Consider the following 20,015-nt stretch of genomic DNA (forward strand, 5'->3'; position numbering starts at 1 on the left):
TTGGAGAGCTTCTAAAAATGAAATAGTAATGGAGAGGTTGGTAAGTTTTGTAAGGAACTTTTTAAACATAGTGTAATATCCCGTATTTTGCTTGTACTTATTCTAATTATATAGAACTTGGTATATACTTGTATTATAGGTAACGGATGAGATTTGTTATGCAAGTATTAAACGCGCAGATAGAATTATAGATGCTGCCCGTACAGTTTAATGTTTATGCGACCAAGTTAACGTCGATACAACTATTTAAACTTGGGATCGTAAGTTAGTATTTGAATATGAAGTTTAAAGTTACCAAGTATGTATAACTTAAAGGTTAGATTAAAGGGATTAGGAGCTGAAAATGAAATAAAATATTGAGGTGCTTTCTTGACTTAATTAAGCTAGTAGGTGAGTAACCTACTTGAGCTATTTGGACCAAATTAATGGACCCATGGCTATGGACCAGATTTAGGCTTATATTAATGTACTCATTCTAGCCCAAAATTAAGTAAAAGAGAAAGAAAATAGAGAAAAGGGCCCAATACTCAAATCTGCCAAGGCCCAAGTTAAAGAAAAGAAAAGGAGAAAAAATGGGTAGCTAAGGCCCAATAACTTTGGATCCACAAAATCCCAATATATTGGGAAAGTAGATACATTATTTAATTGATAAAATATTGTCCAGAAATGGTCAAGAAAGTCGGCCAAAGAGCAGCTCCTTTATATGGATTGAAATCAACAAATTTTGCCCATTTTTAACTTAGACAAAAAAAATTCCAGCTTTCTAGGTTTTTCTCTCTTGTTCTATCTTAGCTATGAAGCAACCCTATAATTTCATAAGGGTTATTGGGATTTACCTTCCTTCCAAGACAAAGGTAAGTGAACAATTCATGAGTTTTTACTAAAGAAACTATGTGTTCTTCAAGATTAATTTCCGGACAACCCTCTCTATATGTTTGGGTAGTCCATTGTTCTTAGTTATTAAGGGATTTATCTTTTCTCTTTTGGTGTATGTGTGAAGGGATTAAGATATTAAAGATATACATATTAAGAGGCTAAACTACCAAGGAAATCAAGGTATGGTTGCAGTCCACTTTTGTTCTTTTTCCATATACATGTGTTGGTAGAGGATTGCATATATTTTGTTGCTATTAAAGGATGATTGAGGGGTTGTTTACGGACTTTTTTGTGTGTTTGCGTTGGGGACTTCTCGGTTGATATTGGGGAAAGGTGTGATTAGTTTGTATTAAATTATAGAAGAAAAGTGTAGTGGTACACCACCAAACTAATTATTGCATTTGTTTACTGCCTAATTTATTTTGCGTGTTGTTTGGAGGGTGTAATGAAGCTAAGGTGGTTTCAATGATCTTATAAGGACATATATGGTATGTGGGTGTAATTAGAGGAGAAAAGGGTTAAAATAACACCCTTGATTGATTGATTACGTGTTTACTGCCTGGTTACTATTTTGGTAAAGTTAAGTATCCCAAATACGTTGATTAGTTGCTAATACTAGTTTACCATATATTCTATTATTGTAATCTAAAAGGTGGAAAGTCAAGTCGGGTTAGTTATGGAGTTATATTACCAGACATGTAAGGTATACTCTATTTTGTGCTCTGGCATGAAATAGGACATTTATAGCCAATGAACTTGTCCCCATTCTCTAACATGTTAGAACACCTCCATATATTCTGATTATTAAACTTGCGCATCTATCTTCACTAGAAAATTTTAAGAGTTCTCTATTTGTTCAAATAAGATCCATGTGTTATTTTCAGCTTCTAAACACTTCATTTGCGTGCCAACAGCTCCCTACCTCATTGTTGTTGCATTAAGTGTCCATTTATATGTCTCATATTACCAGATTATTGGTTCAAGGTACCATAATGTTATGACCACCAAGGTAAATACCATAATGTTATGACCACCAAGGTAACAATATCTAAGGCTAAATAAACTAAGAAACACAAATCTGTAAAATGAGTGGCAGCTTAGGGGCATAAGCCTAGCATGGGCCGATCTCAACTCCTTTATATGTGGGTGGCAGCTCAGGGGCATAAGCCTAGCATGGGCCGATCCCAATCTTTATATAGAGGTGGCAGCTTAGGGGCGTAAGCCTGGCATGGGTCGATCCTAATTTATCTATTTACCACTAATCAGCTGGTCATTTGCATTATATATGGGTTATAAAGATTATGCAGTAAGAAAGGTAAAAATGAAGAAAAGAACGTAATGTATGTAGTCCCTCAAGTATATATAAAGGAGGTCTACTAGTACTACTTATACTCTTGTATCTGATTTCTATTGAGCTCTTGTATCATGTGTTATTACCTTCAGCCTTACATATTCAGTACATATTTTTGTACTGACGTCCCTTATGGGGGACCTGTATTTTATGCTGCAGGCACAGGTACATCAGCTCATCACCTCACTAGTAGGAGCGCAGGCTATTCAGTGACTATTGGTGAGCTCCAGGTTGATTCGGGTCTTTTCGAGTCTGTTCCATATATTTTGGTATCGTGCAGTAAGTCAAGAGTAGGGCGGGATTTTGTCCCGACCCTAACTAAGTCTATGTATCTTTTACAGGCTTTGTAGACTAATGAAAGTTATGGTAATGTCTTACCTTTAGACGTGGTGGCTCCAACAGCCAAGTGTTTTATATATAAGTTTGTGCTTAGCTATGTAATTATTCTCATCGATACATAATATCATATTTTTCTAGGACCTTTAGTTGTGATAGTTACATGCATGAGAAGTACAAAGTTATGAATTGGTTCTCTCGGGCCTTTACGACTACGGGTGCCTGTCCACCCCAATAAGATTTGAGATATTACAAATATTGTATCAGAGCAGGTTATCCTAGGGTGTCTACAAAGTCGTGTCTATATAGAGTTTTATTTATGGGCGTTTTGTGCACTACATCTATAAACAGGAGGCTATGGGACATTTAGGGGTTGTCTCTTTTTCTTCATATCTTAGATCGTGCAATAGAGCCCATGTTGTAGGTGAATTCATATTTAACCATTGAACCTATTTTTTTCCTCTTATTATAGTAAAGATGCCGGTTATAAGAATGAGTAAGAATACAGGTAAGCAAATAGACGTGGCTGTGGGGGAAGGGACCAGTAAATCACCACCTAGATGAGCTAATCAAAGTGAGGCTCAAGCTGAGTTTGTGTCCCAAACTTCTTCTATTCCATATCCATAAGAGCTAAGAAGGAGAAGAATTGCATACTCAGAACCACCTACCAATGCTACAGACCAAGATCTAAGAAATACGGGGCAATTATTGCCTCGTATAGTTGCTGGACAATCTCACGGACAAGATATTCTAACCACAGGTTCTAATGGTATAGATAGGGCAGCTGCCTACGAACGCAGGATTTTCTTCAATTGGATCCTCCCACGTTCACCAAATCAGATATTAATGAAGACCCACAGGACTTTATTGATCAAATCTAAAGGGCTCTAGAGGTCATGCATGTATCAGGTAAAGAGACAGTTGAGCTAGCAGCATATAGATTCAAAGGGGAGGCTATATTTTGGTATAAACACTGGAAACGATCCAGGGGTGTCGATGCACCTTCAGCTACTTGGAAAGAGTTTAAAGAGGTATTTCTTAATCATTACCTTCCATTTGAGATCCGAGAAACCCGTGCGGATCACTTCCTGAATCTTCACTAAGGAAATATGAGTATGAGGGAGTACAACCTCCGGTTTAACTCTTTGGCTAGGTATGCTCCTAATGTAGTAGCTACAATGGATGATATATTTCATCGGTATGTGGATAGATTTGATCCATATCTAGTTAGAGATTGTACTATTGCTTCTTTCAACAAAGAAATAAACCTAGCAAGGATACAAGCATTTGCACAAAAATGGAGGATCAAAAGCAAAAAAGAAGAACACAAGAATTGGAAAGATGGTATTCTAAGAGGTCTAGATCTATGGGGAAATTTATGGCATCCCAAGGAGAATTTAGGCCACGGTTTTCTAATAGAACACCTAGGCCATTATCTTCTTATTCTGCAGGTAGTGCTCCACCACAGTTTCAAGGGTCTAAAGGCAACCAGTTTGGCAAAGAAATGAGAGTCAGAGTTTACTAATAGCGGGGTATCAAGAGAAAGGGAGTATGATCGAAATAAGGCCGCCTCAATAGCCATGTAAAAAATATGGAAAGCTTTATTTAGGTGTATGTTAGTTTGAGACAAATGCTTGTTTTTGGTGTGATACGTCACGACATATGATGAGAGAATGCCCTGAAAGAGGAATAGGTGGCATGGAATGACCTATTGGATTAGCCGTTGCATCCTCATCATCGGTGCCTTATTTAGGTAGAGGTGTATAACCTATGGGTTGTGGTAGAGGTGCTAAAGGAGCAACTAACTCTAGTGGAGTTCAGAATCATACATATGCTTTAGCTCTCCAGATGTGGTTATAGGTACATTGTCCAACTTTTCATATGATGTACATGCATTAGTTGATCTGGGTTGTACATTATCATATGTCACTCCATTGGTTGCTGGAAAGTTCAAAAGAACACTAGAATTGCTAGTTAAGGCACTTGAAGTATCTATGTCGATTTGTGAATCTGTTATAGCTAAGAGAGTATATAAAAATTGTACAATGACTATTTGTAGTCGTGATACAATGGCTAACCTGGTTGAGTTAGAAATGGTAGATTTTGATGCTATAATGGGTATGGATTGGTTGGCTTCTTGTTATGCCACAGTAGATTGCCGAACTAAAAGGGTGTATTTCTATTTTCCAAAAGAGGCAGTCCTTAAATGGAGAGGTAATATTAGTGCACCAAGAGGTAAATTTATTTCTTATTTTAAGGCGATAAAGATGATTTCCAATGGTTACGTATGTCATCTAGTTAGAGTAAAGGATACAGATGCGGAGACACCAACTCTTTAAACTATTCCAGTGGTAAATGAATTTCATGAAGATCTTCTGGGTTTGCCTCCAGAACGAGAAGTAGAGTTTGGTATTGATGTGATTCCAGGTACTCAACCAATTTCAATTCCTCTGTATAGAATGGCCCCCACAGAATTACGGGAGTTGAAAGAACAATTGAAAGACTTGCTCGAAAAAGAATTCATAAGGCCTAGTATGTCCCCTTGGGGTGCACCAGTGTTATTTGTCCGTAAAAGGATGACTTATTGAGAATATGTATTGACTATCAATAACTGAATAAGGTGACTATTAAGAACAAATATCCCCTTCCAAGAATTGATGACTTATGTGATCAGTTGCAAGGTGCCAAGTCATTTTCAAAGATTGATTTAAGTTTTGGTTACCACCAAATAAGGGTCAAAGAGAAGGACTTACCCAAGATAGCTTTTCGAGCACGGTACGGTCATTACGAGTTCCTAGTCATGTCTTTTGGGCTAACTAATGCACCTGCAACTTTTATTGATTTGATGAATAGGGTGTTCAAGCCATTCTTAGATGTGTTTGTGATAATTTTTATAGATGATATTCTGGTTTATTCTAGATCAAATGAGGACCATGCCAATCACTTATTACAAGTGTTATAGATTCTTCGTGATCATAAGCTATATGCAAAGTTCTCCAAATGTGAGTTTTGGTTGAAATCTGTGGCATTCTTAGGTCATACTATATCTGATAAAGGAATAAAGGTTGATATTCAAAAGATAGAAGCCGTGAAGAACTGGACAAGACCTATAACACCTACGGAGGTTTGTAGTTTCCTTGGGTTGGAAGGTTATTATAGAAGGTTTGTGGAAGGATTTTCTTTAATTTTTGCGCTCTTAACAAAGCTAACACACAAATCGTCCAACTTCCAATAGAATGATATATGTGAAAGACGTTTCCAAGATTTGAAGAATAAGTTGACTTTTACACCCGTATTGGTACTTCCAGAAGGCACAGAAGGGTATGCAGTGTGTTGTGATGCTTTAAGAATTGGCTTAGGGTGTGTATTGATCTAGCATGGTAAAGTCATATCATATACCTCAAGAAAATTATGGCCATATAAGAAAAATTATCCAACGCATGATATGGAGCTAGCAACGGTTATATTTTCCTTAAGGATATGACATCACGATTTGTATGGGATTCATGTTGACATATATACTGACCACAAGAGTTTGCAGTATATCTTTAATCAGAAGGATCTAAATTTGAGGTAGCGAAGATGGCTTGAGTTATTAAAAGACTATGATGTTGATATCTTGTATCATCCGTCAAATATAAATGTGGTAGCTAATTCATTAAGTTGTAAGTCTATGGTGGTCACTTATGGGTAGTCTATAGAATGGAAAAGGATGACTAAGGATCTACACCAACTAGCCAATTTGGGGGCTCGCCTTCTTGAAACTCCAGATAAGGGGCTTATTGTACATAATGCTGCAAAATCTTCACTAGTAGCTGAAGTAAAAGAGAAGCAATATGCAGATCCCATTCTATTAAAGCTTAAGGAAAATGTACAATGTGGTATGATGAAAGAATTTGAGCTTAGGCAAGAAAGAGTACTTCGGTACCAAAACAGATTGTATGTGCCAAATGTAGATGAGCTAAGAAAGCGGATTATAACAGAGACACATCATTCAAGGTATTCCATTTATCCGGGATCAACTAAAATGTATCATGATTTGAAAGGAATACATTGGTGGGGTGACATGAAGAAGAACATTGCAATATTTGTAGCCGAATGTCCAAATTGTCAAAGAGTTAAAGTAGAGCACCAAAAGCCCGGGGGTTATTGCAATGTATAGATCTTCCAATCTCAAAGTGAGACATGATCAACATGGATTTCATCACTAGTTTGCCTCGTAAATCTCAAAGGTTTGATTTCGTATGGATGATTGTTGATAGGCTTACCAAATCAGCACACTTTCTACTGGTCAGGACCACTTACACAGTTGAAGAATATGACAAATTATATATTAAAGAGATAGTTCAACTGAATGGAGTTCCAATCTCTATCATATATGATTGAGGAGCTCAATTTACTGCAAATTTTTTGAAGTCTTTCCAAAGAAATTTGGGAACACAAGTGAATCTAAGTACAACTTTTCACCCTCAAATAGATCGACAAGTAGAACGTACCATTCAAACACTTGAAGATATGCTACAAGCTTATATATTGGACTTTAAAGGTAGTTGGGATGATCATTTACCTCTCATCGAGTTTGCCTATAATAATAGGTATCATTTAAGTATCAAAATGGCACCATATGAAGCTTTGTATTGAAGATAGTGTAGATCACTAATTAGATGGTTTGAAGTGGGTGACACTGCCTTGTTTGGGCCAGATCTTGTTCATCAAGCTATGTAAAAGGTTAATGTTATCAAACAACGACTAGAAATAGCCCAAAGTCGACACAAGTCATATGCAGATATTAGAAGAGGGCGACTAGAGTTTGCTATAGGTGATTGGGTATTCTTGAAGGTATCATGAATGAAGGGGGTTATGAGATTTAGTAAGAAATGAAAACTAAGTCCACGTTATATAGGCCCATACAAGGTTACTCGGAGGTTTGGCCAAGTCGCTTATGAATTAGAGCTACCCTAAGAGCTCTCAACAGTCCATCCAGTATTTCATGTCTCAATGCTTCGAAAGTGCATGGGAGATCCATCTCATATTACTCCTACTGAAGATGTACAAGTTACGGAAGATCTCACCTATGAAAATATACCTATTTCTATCCTAGACCGACAAGTTAATAAGTTAAGGAATAAAGAAATAGCTTCGATAAAAGTGTTTTGGAAAAACCAACAAGTAGAAGAGATAACATGGGAAGCTAAAGAAGCAATGAAATCCAAGTACCCCCGTTTGTTCAAATATGAAAAAAAAGTTCAAGATGCTGAATTGAAGCAATAACAAGTAAGTGTAATATATAAGTACTATGTGATAATAGGGATATTAAACTTAGGCTTAAACTTGTGTTGGTTAGACAGTTATGCTAACATTCGAGGACGAATGTCTCGAAGGGGGGAAGGATGTACCATCCCGTATTTTACTTGTACTTGTTCTAATTATATAGAACTTGGTATAGCCTTGTGATATAGGTAACAGATGAGATTTGTTATGCAAGTATTAAAGGCGTAGATAGAATTATAGATGTTGCCCATACAGTTTAATGTTTATGCGACCAAGTTAACGTCGATTCAACTATTTAAACTTGGGATCGTAAGTTAGTATTTGAATCTGAAGTTTAAAGTGACCAAGTATGTGTAAGTTAAAGGTTAGATTAAAGGGATTAGGAGCTGAAAATGGAACAAAATATTGAGGTGCTTGCTTGACTTAATTAAGCTAGTAGGTGAGTCACCTACTTGAGCTATTTGGACCAAAGTAATGGACCCATGGATATGTACCAGATTTGGGCTTATAGTAATGTACTCATTTAAGCCCAAAATTAAGTAAAAGAGAAACAAAATGGTGAAAAGGGCCCAATACTCAAATCTTCCAAGGCCCAAGTTAAAGAAAAGAAAAGGAGTAAAAATGGGTAGCTAAGGCCCAATAACTTTGGATCCACAAAATTCTAATATATTGGCAAGTAGATACATCATTTACTTGATAAAATATAGGCTAAAAAGGGTCAAGAAACTCGTCCAAAGAACAGCTCCTTTATATGGATTGAAATCAACAAATTTTGCCCATTTTTAACTTAGAAAAAAAAATTCCAGCTTTCTAGGTTTTTCTCTCTTGTTCTCTCTTAGCTATGAAGCAACCCTATAATTCCATAAGGGTTATTGGGATTGACCTTCCTTCCAAGATAAAGGTAAGTGAACAATTCATGAGTTTGTACTAAGGAAACTATGTGTTCTTCAAGATTAATTTTCGGACAGCCCTCTCTATAAGTTTGGGCAGTCCATTGTTCTTAGTTATTAAGGGATTTCTATTTTCTCTTTTGGTGTATGTGTGAAGGGATTAAGCTATTGAACAGATACACATTAAGAGACTAAACTACCAAGGAAATCAAGGTATGGTTGCTGTCCACTTTTGTCCTTTTTCCAGATACATGTGTTGGTAGAGGATTGCACATATTTTGTTGCTATTAAATGACGATTGGGGTATTATTTGCGGACTATTTGGTGTGTTTCTGTTGGGTACTTCCTGGTTGCTATTGGGGAAAGGTGTGATTAGTTTGTATTAAATTGTATAAGAAAGGTGTGGTGGTACACCACCAAACTAATTATTTTATTTATTTACTGCCCAATTTATTTTGTGTGTTGTTTGGAGGGTGTAATGAAGCTGAGGTGGTTTCGGTGATCTTATAAGGACATGTATTGTATGTGTGTGTAATTGGAGAAGAAAAGGGTTAAAATAATACCCTTGATTGATAGATTACGTGTTTACTACCCGGTTACTGTTTTGGTGAAGTTAAGTATCCCAAATGCGTTGATTAGTTTCTAATACAAGTTTACCATATATTCTATTGTAGATAACTAATATAAAAAGCGGGAAGTCAAGTTGGGTTAGTTCTGGAGTTATATAAACAGGTATGTAAGGCATACTCTATTTTGTACTCTTTGGCATGAAATCGGACATTTATAGCCAATGACCTTGTCCCCATTCTCTAACATATTAGAACACCTCCGTACATTCTGATTATTAAACCTGCACATCTATCTTCACTAAAAAAATTTAGAAGTTCTCTGTTTGTTCAAATAAGACCCATGTGTTATTTTCAGTTTCTAAACACTTCATTTGCGTGCCAACAGCTCCCTACCTCATTGTTATTGAATTAAGTGTCCATTTATATGTCTCATATTAGCAGATTATTGGTTCAAGGTACCATAATATTATGACCACCAAGGGAACAATCTCAAATGCTAAATAAATTAACATAAATCTGTAAAATGAGTGGCAGCTCAGGGGCATAAGCCTAGAATGGGCCGATCTCAATACCTTTATATGAGGGTGGCATCTCAGGGGCATAAGCCTAGCATGGGTCAATCCCAATCTTTATATGTAGGTGGCAGCTTAGGGGCATAAGCCTAGTATGGGCCAATCCTAATTTATCTATTTACTACTGATCAGCTGGTCATTTGCATTATATATGGCTTACAAAGATTATTCAGTAAGAAAGGAAAAAATGAAGCAAGGAATGTAATATATGTAGTCCCATAAGTATGTATAAAGGTGGTCTACTAGTACTACTTGTACACTTATATCTGATTTCTATTTAGCTCTTGTATCATGTGTTGTTACCTTCAACCTAACATATTCAGTACATATTTTTGTACTAACATCCCTCACGGGGGACCTGTATTTCATGATGCAGGCATAGGTACTTCAGTTCATACACCTCACTAGTAGGAGCGCAGGCTATTCATTGACTATTTGTGAGCTCCAGGTTGATTCGGGGCTTTTTGAGTCTATTCCATAAATTTTCGTATTATGCGGTAAGTCAAGAGTAGGGTGGGGTTTTGTCCCGACCCTAACTAAGTCTGTGTATCTTTTAGAGGCTTTGTAGACTAATGTAAAGTTATGGTAGTGTCTTGCCTTTAGACGTGGTGGCCCCAACGGCCAAGTGTTGTATATATAAATTTGTGATTGCCTATGTAATTATTCTCATCAATACATAATATCATATTGGTCAGAACCTTTAGTTGTCATAGTTACATGCATAAGAAGTACAAGGTTGTGAATGGGTTCCCTCGGGCCTTTACGGCTATGGGTGCCCAATAGGATTTAAGGTGTGACACATAGCATTGTCATCTTTCTTCTTTAACCTTTATGGAAAGAGTGGTGGAATTTTCATTAGGGTCAATTGAAAACTTTTAGGTTTGTCCACTTTTTCTCATCACCATCAATCACTTTAGGAGTTTTCTCCTTATCACCCTTCTTGTCAACTGTCATTGGTTCCTCACTACCCACTTCTTGAGATGTTGGAGAACCATCACTTAACTTTTTAAAATGCTTCCTCTTTACACTTGATTGTTTCTCAGGAGACTTTTCATCAACCTTAATCACATTTTCACCAAGATTTCTACCACTTCTAGTGACGATTACCATAACATGGGCATCGTTCTTGGGATTGACCACCGCCTCTCTAGGTAGACCTCCTTTTTGCCTAGCATTAAGTTGGGTTAAAATTTGGCCCACTTGCATCTCTAATTGCTTTATAGAGGCTAAAAAGGTTGTGACCATTTAGTTTAATTGGGAGAAGTCACTTTTTATCTCCCTTACCATTTGTAGGTACCTTCAACAGGCATGAAAATATGGGCAAGGACATCCTCAGTTTTTTTTAATTTACTGAGCTTGATTCTTTTCCCTTAACACGCTAATGAGGGGGTAAATATCTATCACATGCTTTCTCTTTGTCCCTCTTATCTTAGTCTTTATCCCTCGCTCTTGCACTCTAATCACGACCCTAATCTCGGTTGTTCCAACCTTGATTTCTTCCTTGCCTTTAGTAGGCGGGGTGGGAACCCCCTGATGGTTTGCCAAGAACCTCATCTCTTCATCAAGTGCCTTATATTTATCCTCATCATAACTTTTGGTACCTTGAGAGGCAACAACATTGATCGCTTTTGAAGGTACTCCCATCACGTGTTAAGTGAGGAGATCTAATTGGGTCATCATATTACCTATATTTTCATTCCTTTCCTTATATTTCTTTCTTTGAATTTTGTTTACATAAGATGAAGTGGGAGACCCTATGGTCACTTCGGAGTCCTGGGTGTGCCACACTCTATTTTTTTTTGTAACTTGGTAGAGCAATGCTGATTCAACCCCATAGGATAACTTGACAAGAGACCCTCCGAATGTGATATAAACAATGGTTTTATTCAATTGGTCAAATGCCTGATAAAATATTTGGAGAAGCATCTTCTTCGATACTTCATAGTTCGAGCATTAGATGATTTTGTCATTGAACCTTTGCCACACCTCATATAAGTGCTCAACACTAAGTTTACAAAAATTTGTGATTTTATCTATTAGTTGTAGCATCCTATATGAAGGGAAATATCTATCCAAATAGGCCTTTGTAAGTTCGACCCAAGATGTAATAGACCCGATGGGTAGAGATCTCAACCACAAAACCGCTTTACCCATGTCTAAAAAGAATAGACTCTTGATTAATTTGGGAAATGTGAAATAGGGCGCACACCTCAATAAAGTTTTTCAAATAGAGTTTTACATCTTTATGTGCTTGGCCCTCGAATAGACCTTTCATTTGTAACATATGGAGCATCACACTAAAGACATGGAATACTCCATTTCCCTCGGCTGGTGGAATGCGGATTGTTCTCACACGCCTCATATCATTAAAATGATCCTCATCCTCAAGGTGCCCAACAAATAAGCCAGCATTGCTCCCATTGTGGATCGTGGTGTCGTGATTGCTCTGAAAATCACCTAACAAAAGAACAAAAATAACAAACAATGTAAACAAATCACCACGGTTAACCCAAGGTTACTAACAACACTACATAAGTGAAAACTATGTTCCACACCCCGACAATGATGCCATTTTTGATAACGGTCAACTTACATTTAAAATTAAGTATAAGGCGGACATTGTCAATATACACCCAACAAGAGTCGGGGTAGAATCCTCGAGGAGTGCAAACTAGCTTTTAAAGCTTACGTGTGCTGACAGTTAACTATACATTAACCCTTAATGTAATATTTAAATAAAACAAGAAAGTAAATTAGGGGGCCAGGGTGCACCTAAGTATCTCCATCATACTCCTCAACTCCCGCTCTCCTGCAAAGATCAGTAATTAATGAGGGAAAGAAGAGATGCATACCACCTTGGTCCTTGAAGTGGTCCATTTCATTGACCAAGATCTGACCAACATAAAAAAAATGTTGTCTAAATAGCAAGCAACCATTCGAGCATAAAAATCTGGGACAACTATCATGTGGGTGCAATGGGAGTCTCGACTACATATAGTGTGCAATCAAATTCGAGCCTTGAAAGTAAAGTCATACAAAAATCAAATCATGAATTCAAGGAACCTACTGGATTTATGATGCAAGATGGATGTAAGGATGCTGTTGGAGAGCTCATAAACTTGGCCAGATTTGGTCTAATTAGAGAGTAAGCTTTGAAAAAGGAGTGTGAGGAAATAGGGGATGCAACAGGTCATATAGCTAAAACAACCATGGTCGTGGTTAAGTGACCATTTATCATGGGCACACGGGTGGCTGCTATTGCGACTAGTACCTACGATCGCGGTAATTGAGAGCATTTATTCTCCCCTATTTTCCCCTATTTAGATCAATTAACAAATTGGCAGCTTTTCCCCTTTTTTGTTTTCAATACGAAATTTCACACTTTTCTTTTTTTTTAAGATTATCCAATTCACTTTGTAGTGTCACAAATGCATGGTTATTGAAATGCCAAAACTAACATCTAAGCTAGAACATCATAAAGAAAGGATACGAGCCACTTTTGTGGCATTTATGGGTTGCCTCCCATACAACGCCTTAATTAAAGTCATGGCACATTGTCTTCTTTTTTTCATTCTCAAGGTGGGTCCTCAAGCCCCCTTTCTTTCACATCCTCAATCTCAACGTGCACCACAGACATAACTTGAAGCTCTGTGGATTGCTTCTTCATCTTACAAACCTTGAAAGTGACTTCATCCTCTTGCACCCTAAACTTTATTTCCCCTATTTCTAAGTCAACAATGGCCCTTTCAGTGGCTAAAAATGTACGACCAATGATAATAGGTACCTCTTGGTCCATTTCACAGTCTAAGACCACAAAGTTTGCCCAAAGTATAAACCAGTCAACTTTAAGTAAGACATCAAATAAAATTCCCATAGGCCTTTTGATAGACCGGTCAGCCATTAAGATTTGCATAGAGGTCGGGGTAAGGGCATACAATCCAAGCTTCTTGTAGATGACAAAGGGCATGAGGTTGATACTTGCACCAAGGTCGCATAGAGCTTTTGCAAACACATGTGTTCCAATGGTACAAGGAATTGTAAAAGCTCTGAGATCATCTTTATTTTATGCAATATTACTATCCATGATAGGACTACAGCCATAGGCAACTTCAATGGTGTCACCTTTGACAAGCTTCTATTTCGACATCAATTTCTTTATTAGCTTAGCATATCCTGAGATCACTTGGAACGCCTCAAGTAATGAAATATTTATCGATAGATTGCTAAGCTTGTCCATGAATTTTTTTTAGTTTGTCACCCTCCTCTTTTCTTTGTAATCATTGAGGGAAAGGGGGAGGAACTTGGATTGTAGGCCTTATTTCACTTTGTGACTTTTCAACCTCAACCACTTCATCTTCATCTTTCTCATCTTCTTCTTCTTCTTGATTTTGAGGTAACAAATTCTTTGGATTTGCCTTGGACATCTTCCATTCAAGTTTTATTACAAGTGCTCATCAAGTGTCTTCCCACTCCTAGTGACTATTGCTAGAACTTAAGCGCCATTCTTTGGATTAGCAATTATGTCACTAGGGAGTTTACCTCTAGGACTAGCATTTAATTGTGTGGAGATTTGCCCAATTTGGGTCTCCAATTGCTTAATGGAGTAGAGAGGAACAACACAGTTTATGAGAATGGAGAGAAGTCACCTTTCAATTCACAAACCATCTTATCTGTACCTTCCACCCTATTAAAAATTTGGGCCAAAACATCCCCAGACTTGAACATATCATGGTTAATAAAGTTGAATCTTAGTTCGTAGCTTGATACACTATCAAGTCCACAATGCAAGAATCCAACAATAACAACAAGATGAACAAACTAACACAAGAAAAACAAGTTGAACAACAAGTGCTAGTGAATCGAAATAGGCTACACACGGTTTTACTAGGCTTTAAGAATCACATTTTAGAACAAGATGATGAAGTTTTCAACAAGAACCAACAAGTCAACAAGGTGCTAGTGAATCGAAAGAGCCCCACACGGCTTCACTAGACTTTAAGATTACAAAACACAATCTCAACAAGATTACAAGAAGATAGTAACTTGACATATAATATTCAAGAGTCTAAGAACCCTAACAACAACAGAGGATCCTAAGACTAAAGAACATTAACACCAAGTTCTTACTTGGACCAAGAGGAGCTCTATGACCTCAAGATCCTTGTTTCTAGCTAAGATACAACACAAGTATCACTCTACTTGTGAGTTCTTAGATTTGGGGCTTATCCAATGGAAAAGAGAGAAGTTTCAAAATATTACAAGTGTTTATATCTCAAAATAATATGAAAGAACTAGCTGCCAAATAGCCCTAAAATTGTCTATTTATATTATACCATAAATGGAGGAGAAAATGATCAGATTGCCCTTGCCATGGGGTGGCCTTTGAGTGTAAGTGTATTACACTTCAAGGCCCCTCTTCATACTTAAAAAAATTTACACCATTAGGTGGATCAATCATCAACTCACAAATGGCCATTTGCATGAACAAGGTTTAGAGTTTTTGTAACTCCCGAGCTTGGCTACGTGTGAATGGTCGTGAACTTGTTGGACAGCTTGCTATACCCGTATCATTCTCTCCATATTAAGAGGACTTTGACCTCAAATTTTGCATTTGGTCATCTTCAACCGCATCCATGAGAGAAAGATCACACACGTTGAAAGTGTTGTGCACTTGATATTCCTGTGGAAATTTAATCTTGTAGGCTTTGTCATTGATTTTCTCAAGTTCTTGGAATGGACCATCACCCTTGGTATAAATTTGGACTTTCTTTGAGATGGAAACCAATCCTTCCGAAGATGTACCCACACCCAATCTCTAGGTTCAAGAATGAGTTTCTTTCTCCCCTTGTTGGCCCTCTTTACAATTTCTTGTTTTTTCTTCTCAAGTTGAAGCCGCACCTTCTCATGTAACTTCTTCATAGAATCTTCCCGCTTGCTTCCATCTAAGCTAATTATGAGATCACTTGGAAAAGGCATTAAATCCAAAAGGGTGAGGGGGTTGAAGTTGCATACACACTCAAAGGGAGTCATTCCCGTACTTAAATGTATGACACGGTTATTGGCAAACTCAATCAATGGTAAATTCTTCTACGAAGAAGTCATTTTTCCCTTAACCATGGAACGTATTATAGCACCCAAATTCCTATTTACTACTTTCATTTGGCCATCGGTTTGTGGGTGACAAGACGTAGAGAACAAGAACTTGGTACCAAGCCTACCCCATATGGACTTTCAAAAGTGACTTAGGAACTTAGAGTCCCTTTCACTCAGAATGGTCTCCAAAACACCATGTAATTTGACAACATTATCAACAAATAAAGAGGCCACACTAGGTGCGTCATCACATTTAGAGCAAGGAATAAAGTGCACCATCTTAGAAAACCAATCGACTACAATAAAGATACTATCCCGGCCTCGTCTAGTCCTTGGCAGCCCCAACAAGAAATCCATAGATCTATAAAGCCAAGGACATAGAGGGGTGGGTAGTGGGGTGTACAACCTGTGAGGTCGGAGCTGAGATTTGGCTACTTTGCATTATACATATTGGCCGCAAATCCTAACCACATCCTTGTGCATTCTTGGCCAATAGAATTGCTCCTCCAATATTCTGAGGGTCTTTTCAACCCCAAAATGACGATTAGACTTTCATCATATGCTTTCCTCATAAACAAATCTCTCAAAGAGCTAGAGGGTACACATAATCGTCTATCTTTAAATAAGTAACCATCAAACTTGGCATAGGTATTTGAACCCCTAGACGAATTCGACTTGTCCCTACCCAATTCTTTGTATTCCCTAAAGATAAGATAAAAGTGAGGGTCCTCGGGATATAATACTCTTAATCTCTTAAAAACCATCAATTTTGATGACAAAGTGGACACAAGAACATGTTTTCTAGACAAAGCATCGGCTAGTACATTCTCTTTACCCTTCTTGTTTTGGATAACATAAGAGAAGGTCTCAAGAAACTCAATCCATTTGGCATACCATTTGTAAATCTTGTCTTGTTCCCGAAGATGCTTTAAGGATTCATGGTCTATTCGGATCACGAACTCTTTAGGCCATAAATAGTGTTGCCAAGTGGATAAGGCTCTAATCAAGGCATACAACTCTAAATTATGCGTAGAGTAGTTTAAATTTGCTCCTTTGAGCTTTTCGCTAAAGTAAGCAATGGGTTTTAAATCTTGCATCAAAACAGCCCCTATGCCTACTTTACTCGCATCACACTCGACTTCGAATGTCTTATCAAAGTTGGGCAATTGTAACAAAGGTACGGAGATGAGCATAGCTTTCAAAGCTTCAAAATCCGTAGCTTTCTTATCACCCCACTTGAAGGGTTGATATTTTCAAATGACCTTGGTCAAGGGGGTGGCTATGGTGCTAAATCCTTTGACGAACCTTCTATAAAAAATAGCCAACCCATGGAAGCTTCTTACTTGTCCAACGATTTATGGGATTGACCAAGTTTTTTATAGTGTTTATCTTTGATTCATCCACTTTGATCTCTCTTGAACTAGCAACAAAACCCAAGAAAACTACAACATTAACACCAAAGGAGCATTTTTCCAGATTTGCATACAATATTTCCTATCTAAGGACATGAAACACACATTGTAAATACATCACATGCTCATCTAAAGACTTTATATAAACCAAGACATCATCAAAGTAGATAACATGAAACTTTTCAATAAATGGATTCATCACATGATTCATTAGCCTCATAAAAGTACTTGGAGCATTTGTTAGCCCAAATGGCATAACCATCTATCCATAGAGACCAAACTTGGTTTTGAAGGCGGTTTTCCATTCATCACCTGGTTGCATTCATATTTGGTGATAGCCACTCCTTAAATCAATCTTGGAAAATAAACATGAACCATTCAATTCATCAAGATATCATCTAACCTAGGGATAGGGTGATGATATTTTATCATAATCTTGTTGATGGCTCGGTATTCCACACACATACGCCACGTTCCATCTTTCTTATGCACTAATAGCATCGGAACCGCCCACAAACTCATGATCCCCTTGATATACCCTTTTTTGAGGAGTTCCTCAACTTGATGTTGGAATTTCATGGTGTCCATAGGGTTGCTTCTACAAGCCGACTTGTTTGGCAATTTTGAGCCCGACACAAAGTCAATTTGGTGCTCAATTCCACAAAGTGGGGGCAATCTTTGTGGAAGTTCTTTGGGAAATACATCATCATAATCCTTCAACACATAAGAAATCAAAGGAGAAATGGAAGAATTAGTGGGGTTAGTGTTAAAATAATAAGCCAAAAGTAACATAGGCGTGTCCTCATCATGATCGACTAAGAGTTCCTTCTTTCTAACCAACATCACTATATTTTCCTTCCCTTTTGATGTTGAGGCAGCCTTGGATACCCCTATTGCCCCACCTACGGGTTTCTCTTTTTTCTTTCTTTCAAGATTTAATTCCCTTTTCTTTCAATTATCTTATTTTTTGATGCCACTCATTTACTTAGGAAGGCAAAAGAGGATGAAGTGTGACCTTTCGGCTATCCTTCTTAAGTGTATATCAATTGGACCTAGCATCATATTTGGTAGACCTATCATATTGCCAAGGTCTACCTAACAACAAGTGACATGCTTGCATTGGTATTACGTGACAAAGCACTTTATCATGGTAGTTTCCCACCTTAAACCGTATCACACATTGCCTTGTGACCTTTAATTCAAAACATTCATTCAACCATTGTAACTTGTAAGGACTAGTGTGCGGTGTAGTTGGCAACTTCAAAAAGTTTACCATAGCCACACTCGCAACATTTGCACAACTACCACTATCTATCTCCAAAGTGCACATACTCCCATTTACAAGATATTTAGTATGGAATAGATTTTCCCTTTGACATGGGTCATCTATTGCCTTACCTATCATGACGCGCCTAACTATAAAGTTTGGAACCACACACTCCCATTCTTATGGATAAACATCTTCACCAACATTATTATTTTGCGGTCCATTCTCAGGTTCCTCTCCATCTTGAGGCTCAGCTTTATTCTTTTCCTTTTCAAGACCCATCTATTCACTAAGGTAATACAATCTCCCTTCTCGTAGAATCATGTTGTGTCGATTTGGACATTCATTGTCTTTATGTCCTCAACCTTGTCACTTCAAACATTGGAATCCTTTAGGTTAGGATATTTGTGAACTTCTTGTTTTGGAGAAATTTTGTGGAATGTTTTGGGCTCAGGAAGCCTTGTAGTGGTAGTTTGGTCCTTGTTTTTGGTCCAACCTGAAAAGGATTGAGCCATCTCCTTGCTTCTAGGCCAACCCGAGGTGGATTGTCCCCTTACCTTAAACGATGACCTCTCTTTAAGTTCTCTTTCAATCTCAAGAGCCGCTTGGAAAATACCTGCAACGGTATCAAACTTGTGAAGTTTTAAATGAGTGGAGATCTCTTTGTTCAACCCACACTTGAATCAGATGATGTCATGACTAATTTGTTCCCCACGATGATCAAGCTTCAACATGAGTTGTGGAAACTCATCATAATATGCCATCACACTTTTGTTACCTTGATGCAAGTTGTATAATCTAGCAAGAAACTTATGGCGATAACTCTCGGGAAGGTACCGTTATCTCATCTAGTACCTCAAACAAAACTAAGGTGGTGGTTGCCCATGAACTAATTCATTACCAAACCGCTTGACGCACTCCCACTAAGTGTTAGCATAACCCTTTAAGTGAGATATGGCATAACAACTTTCTTTTCTTCCGAGATATAATTAACTTGGAAAACTTTGTCACAAGTTGATTCCCAAGCTAAGTAGGCCTCGGGGTCACTATCACCTTTAAAGATTGGTAGGCCCAATTTGATGGGGTTGATGCCTACATATTTCTCTTGGTGTCAGTTTATTCTTTCTCTATACCCTCAGTATCTTATGTGATCTCCACGACCCCTTCTCATCTCCTCCTACCTCATGTAAGCATCATCAAAGGCTCCATATCCTTCATATCCCTCTCTACCATATTTCTCAAAATAGGCTGGATGGTTTTTGATATTTTATACTTGATTTGGAGGAACTGGATTTTGTGGAGGTGGTGGTATTTGGTTTAATGGAGCTTGGTGATAACGCTCAATCTACAGCTCTCGTGGGAGTGTAAAGCGGTCGTT

The 20,015-nt window shown here is 37.7% G+C and overlaps 1 long non-coding RNA gene across 1 annotated transcript; it reads left to right on the top strand.

The window, feature by feature from the left end:
• Positions 1-647: 647 nt before the first annotated feature.
• On the top strand, positions 648-2,703 carry LOC107855822. Its single transcript, XR_001670374.2, has 3 exons — positions 648-854; positions 1,001-1,056; positions 2,387-2,703. It is a non-coding gene; the product is annotated as an uncharacterized LOC107855822 (long non-coding RNA).
• Positions 2,704-20,015: the final 17,312 nt, after the last annotated feature.

The sequence above is a fragment of the Capsicum annuum genome, unplaced genomic scaffold (assembly GCF_002878395.1).
Source record: "Capsicum annuum cultivar UCD-10X-F1 unplaced genomic scaffold, UCD10Xv1.1 ctg71894, whole genome shotgun sequence".
In the NCBI taxonomy this organism is placed as follows: Eukaryota; Viridiplantae; Streptophyta; class Magnoliopsida; order Solanales; family Solanaceae; genus Capsicum; species Capsicum annuum.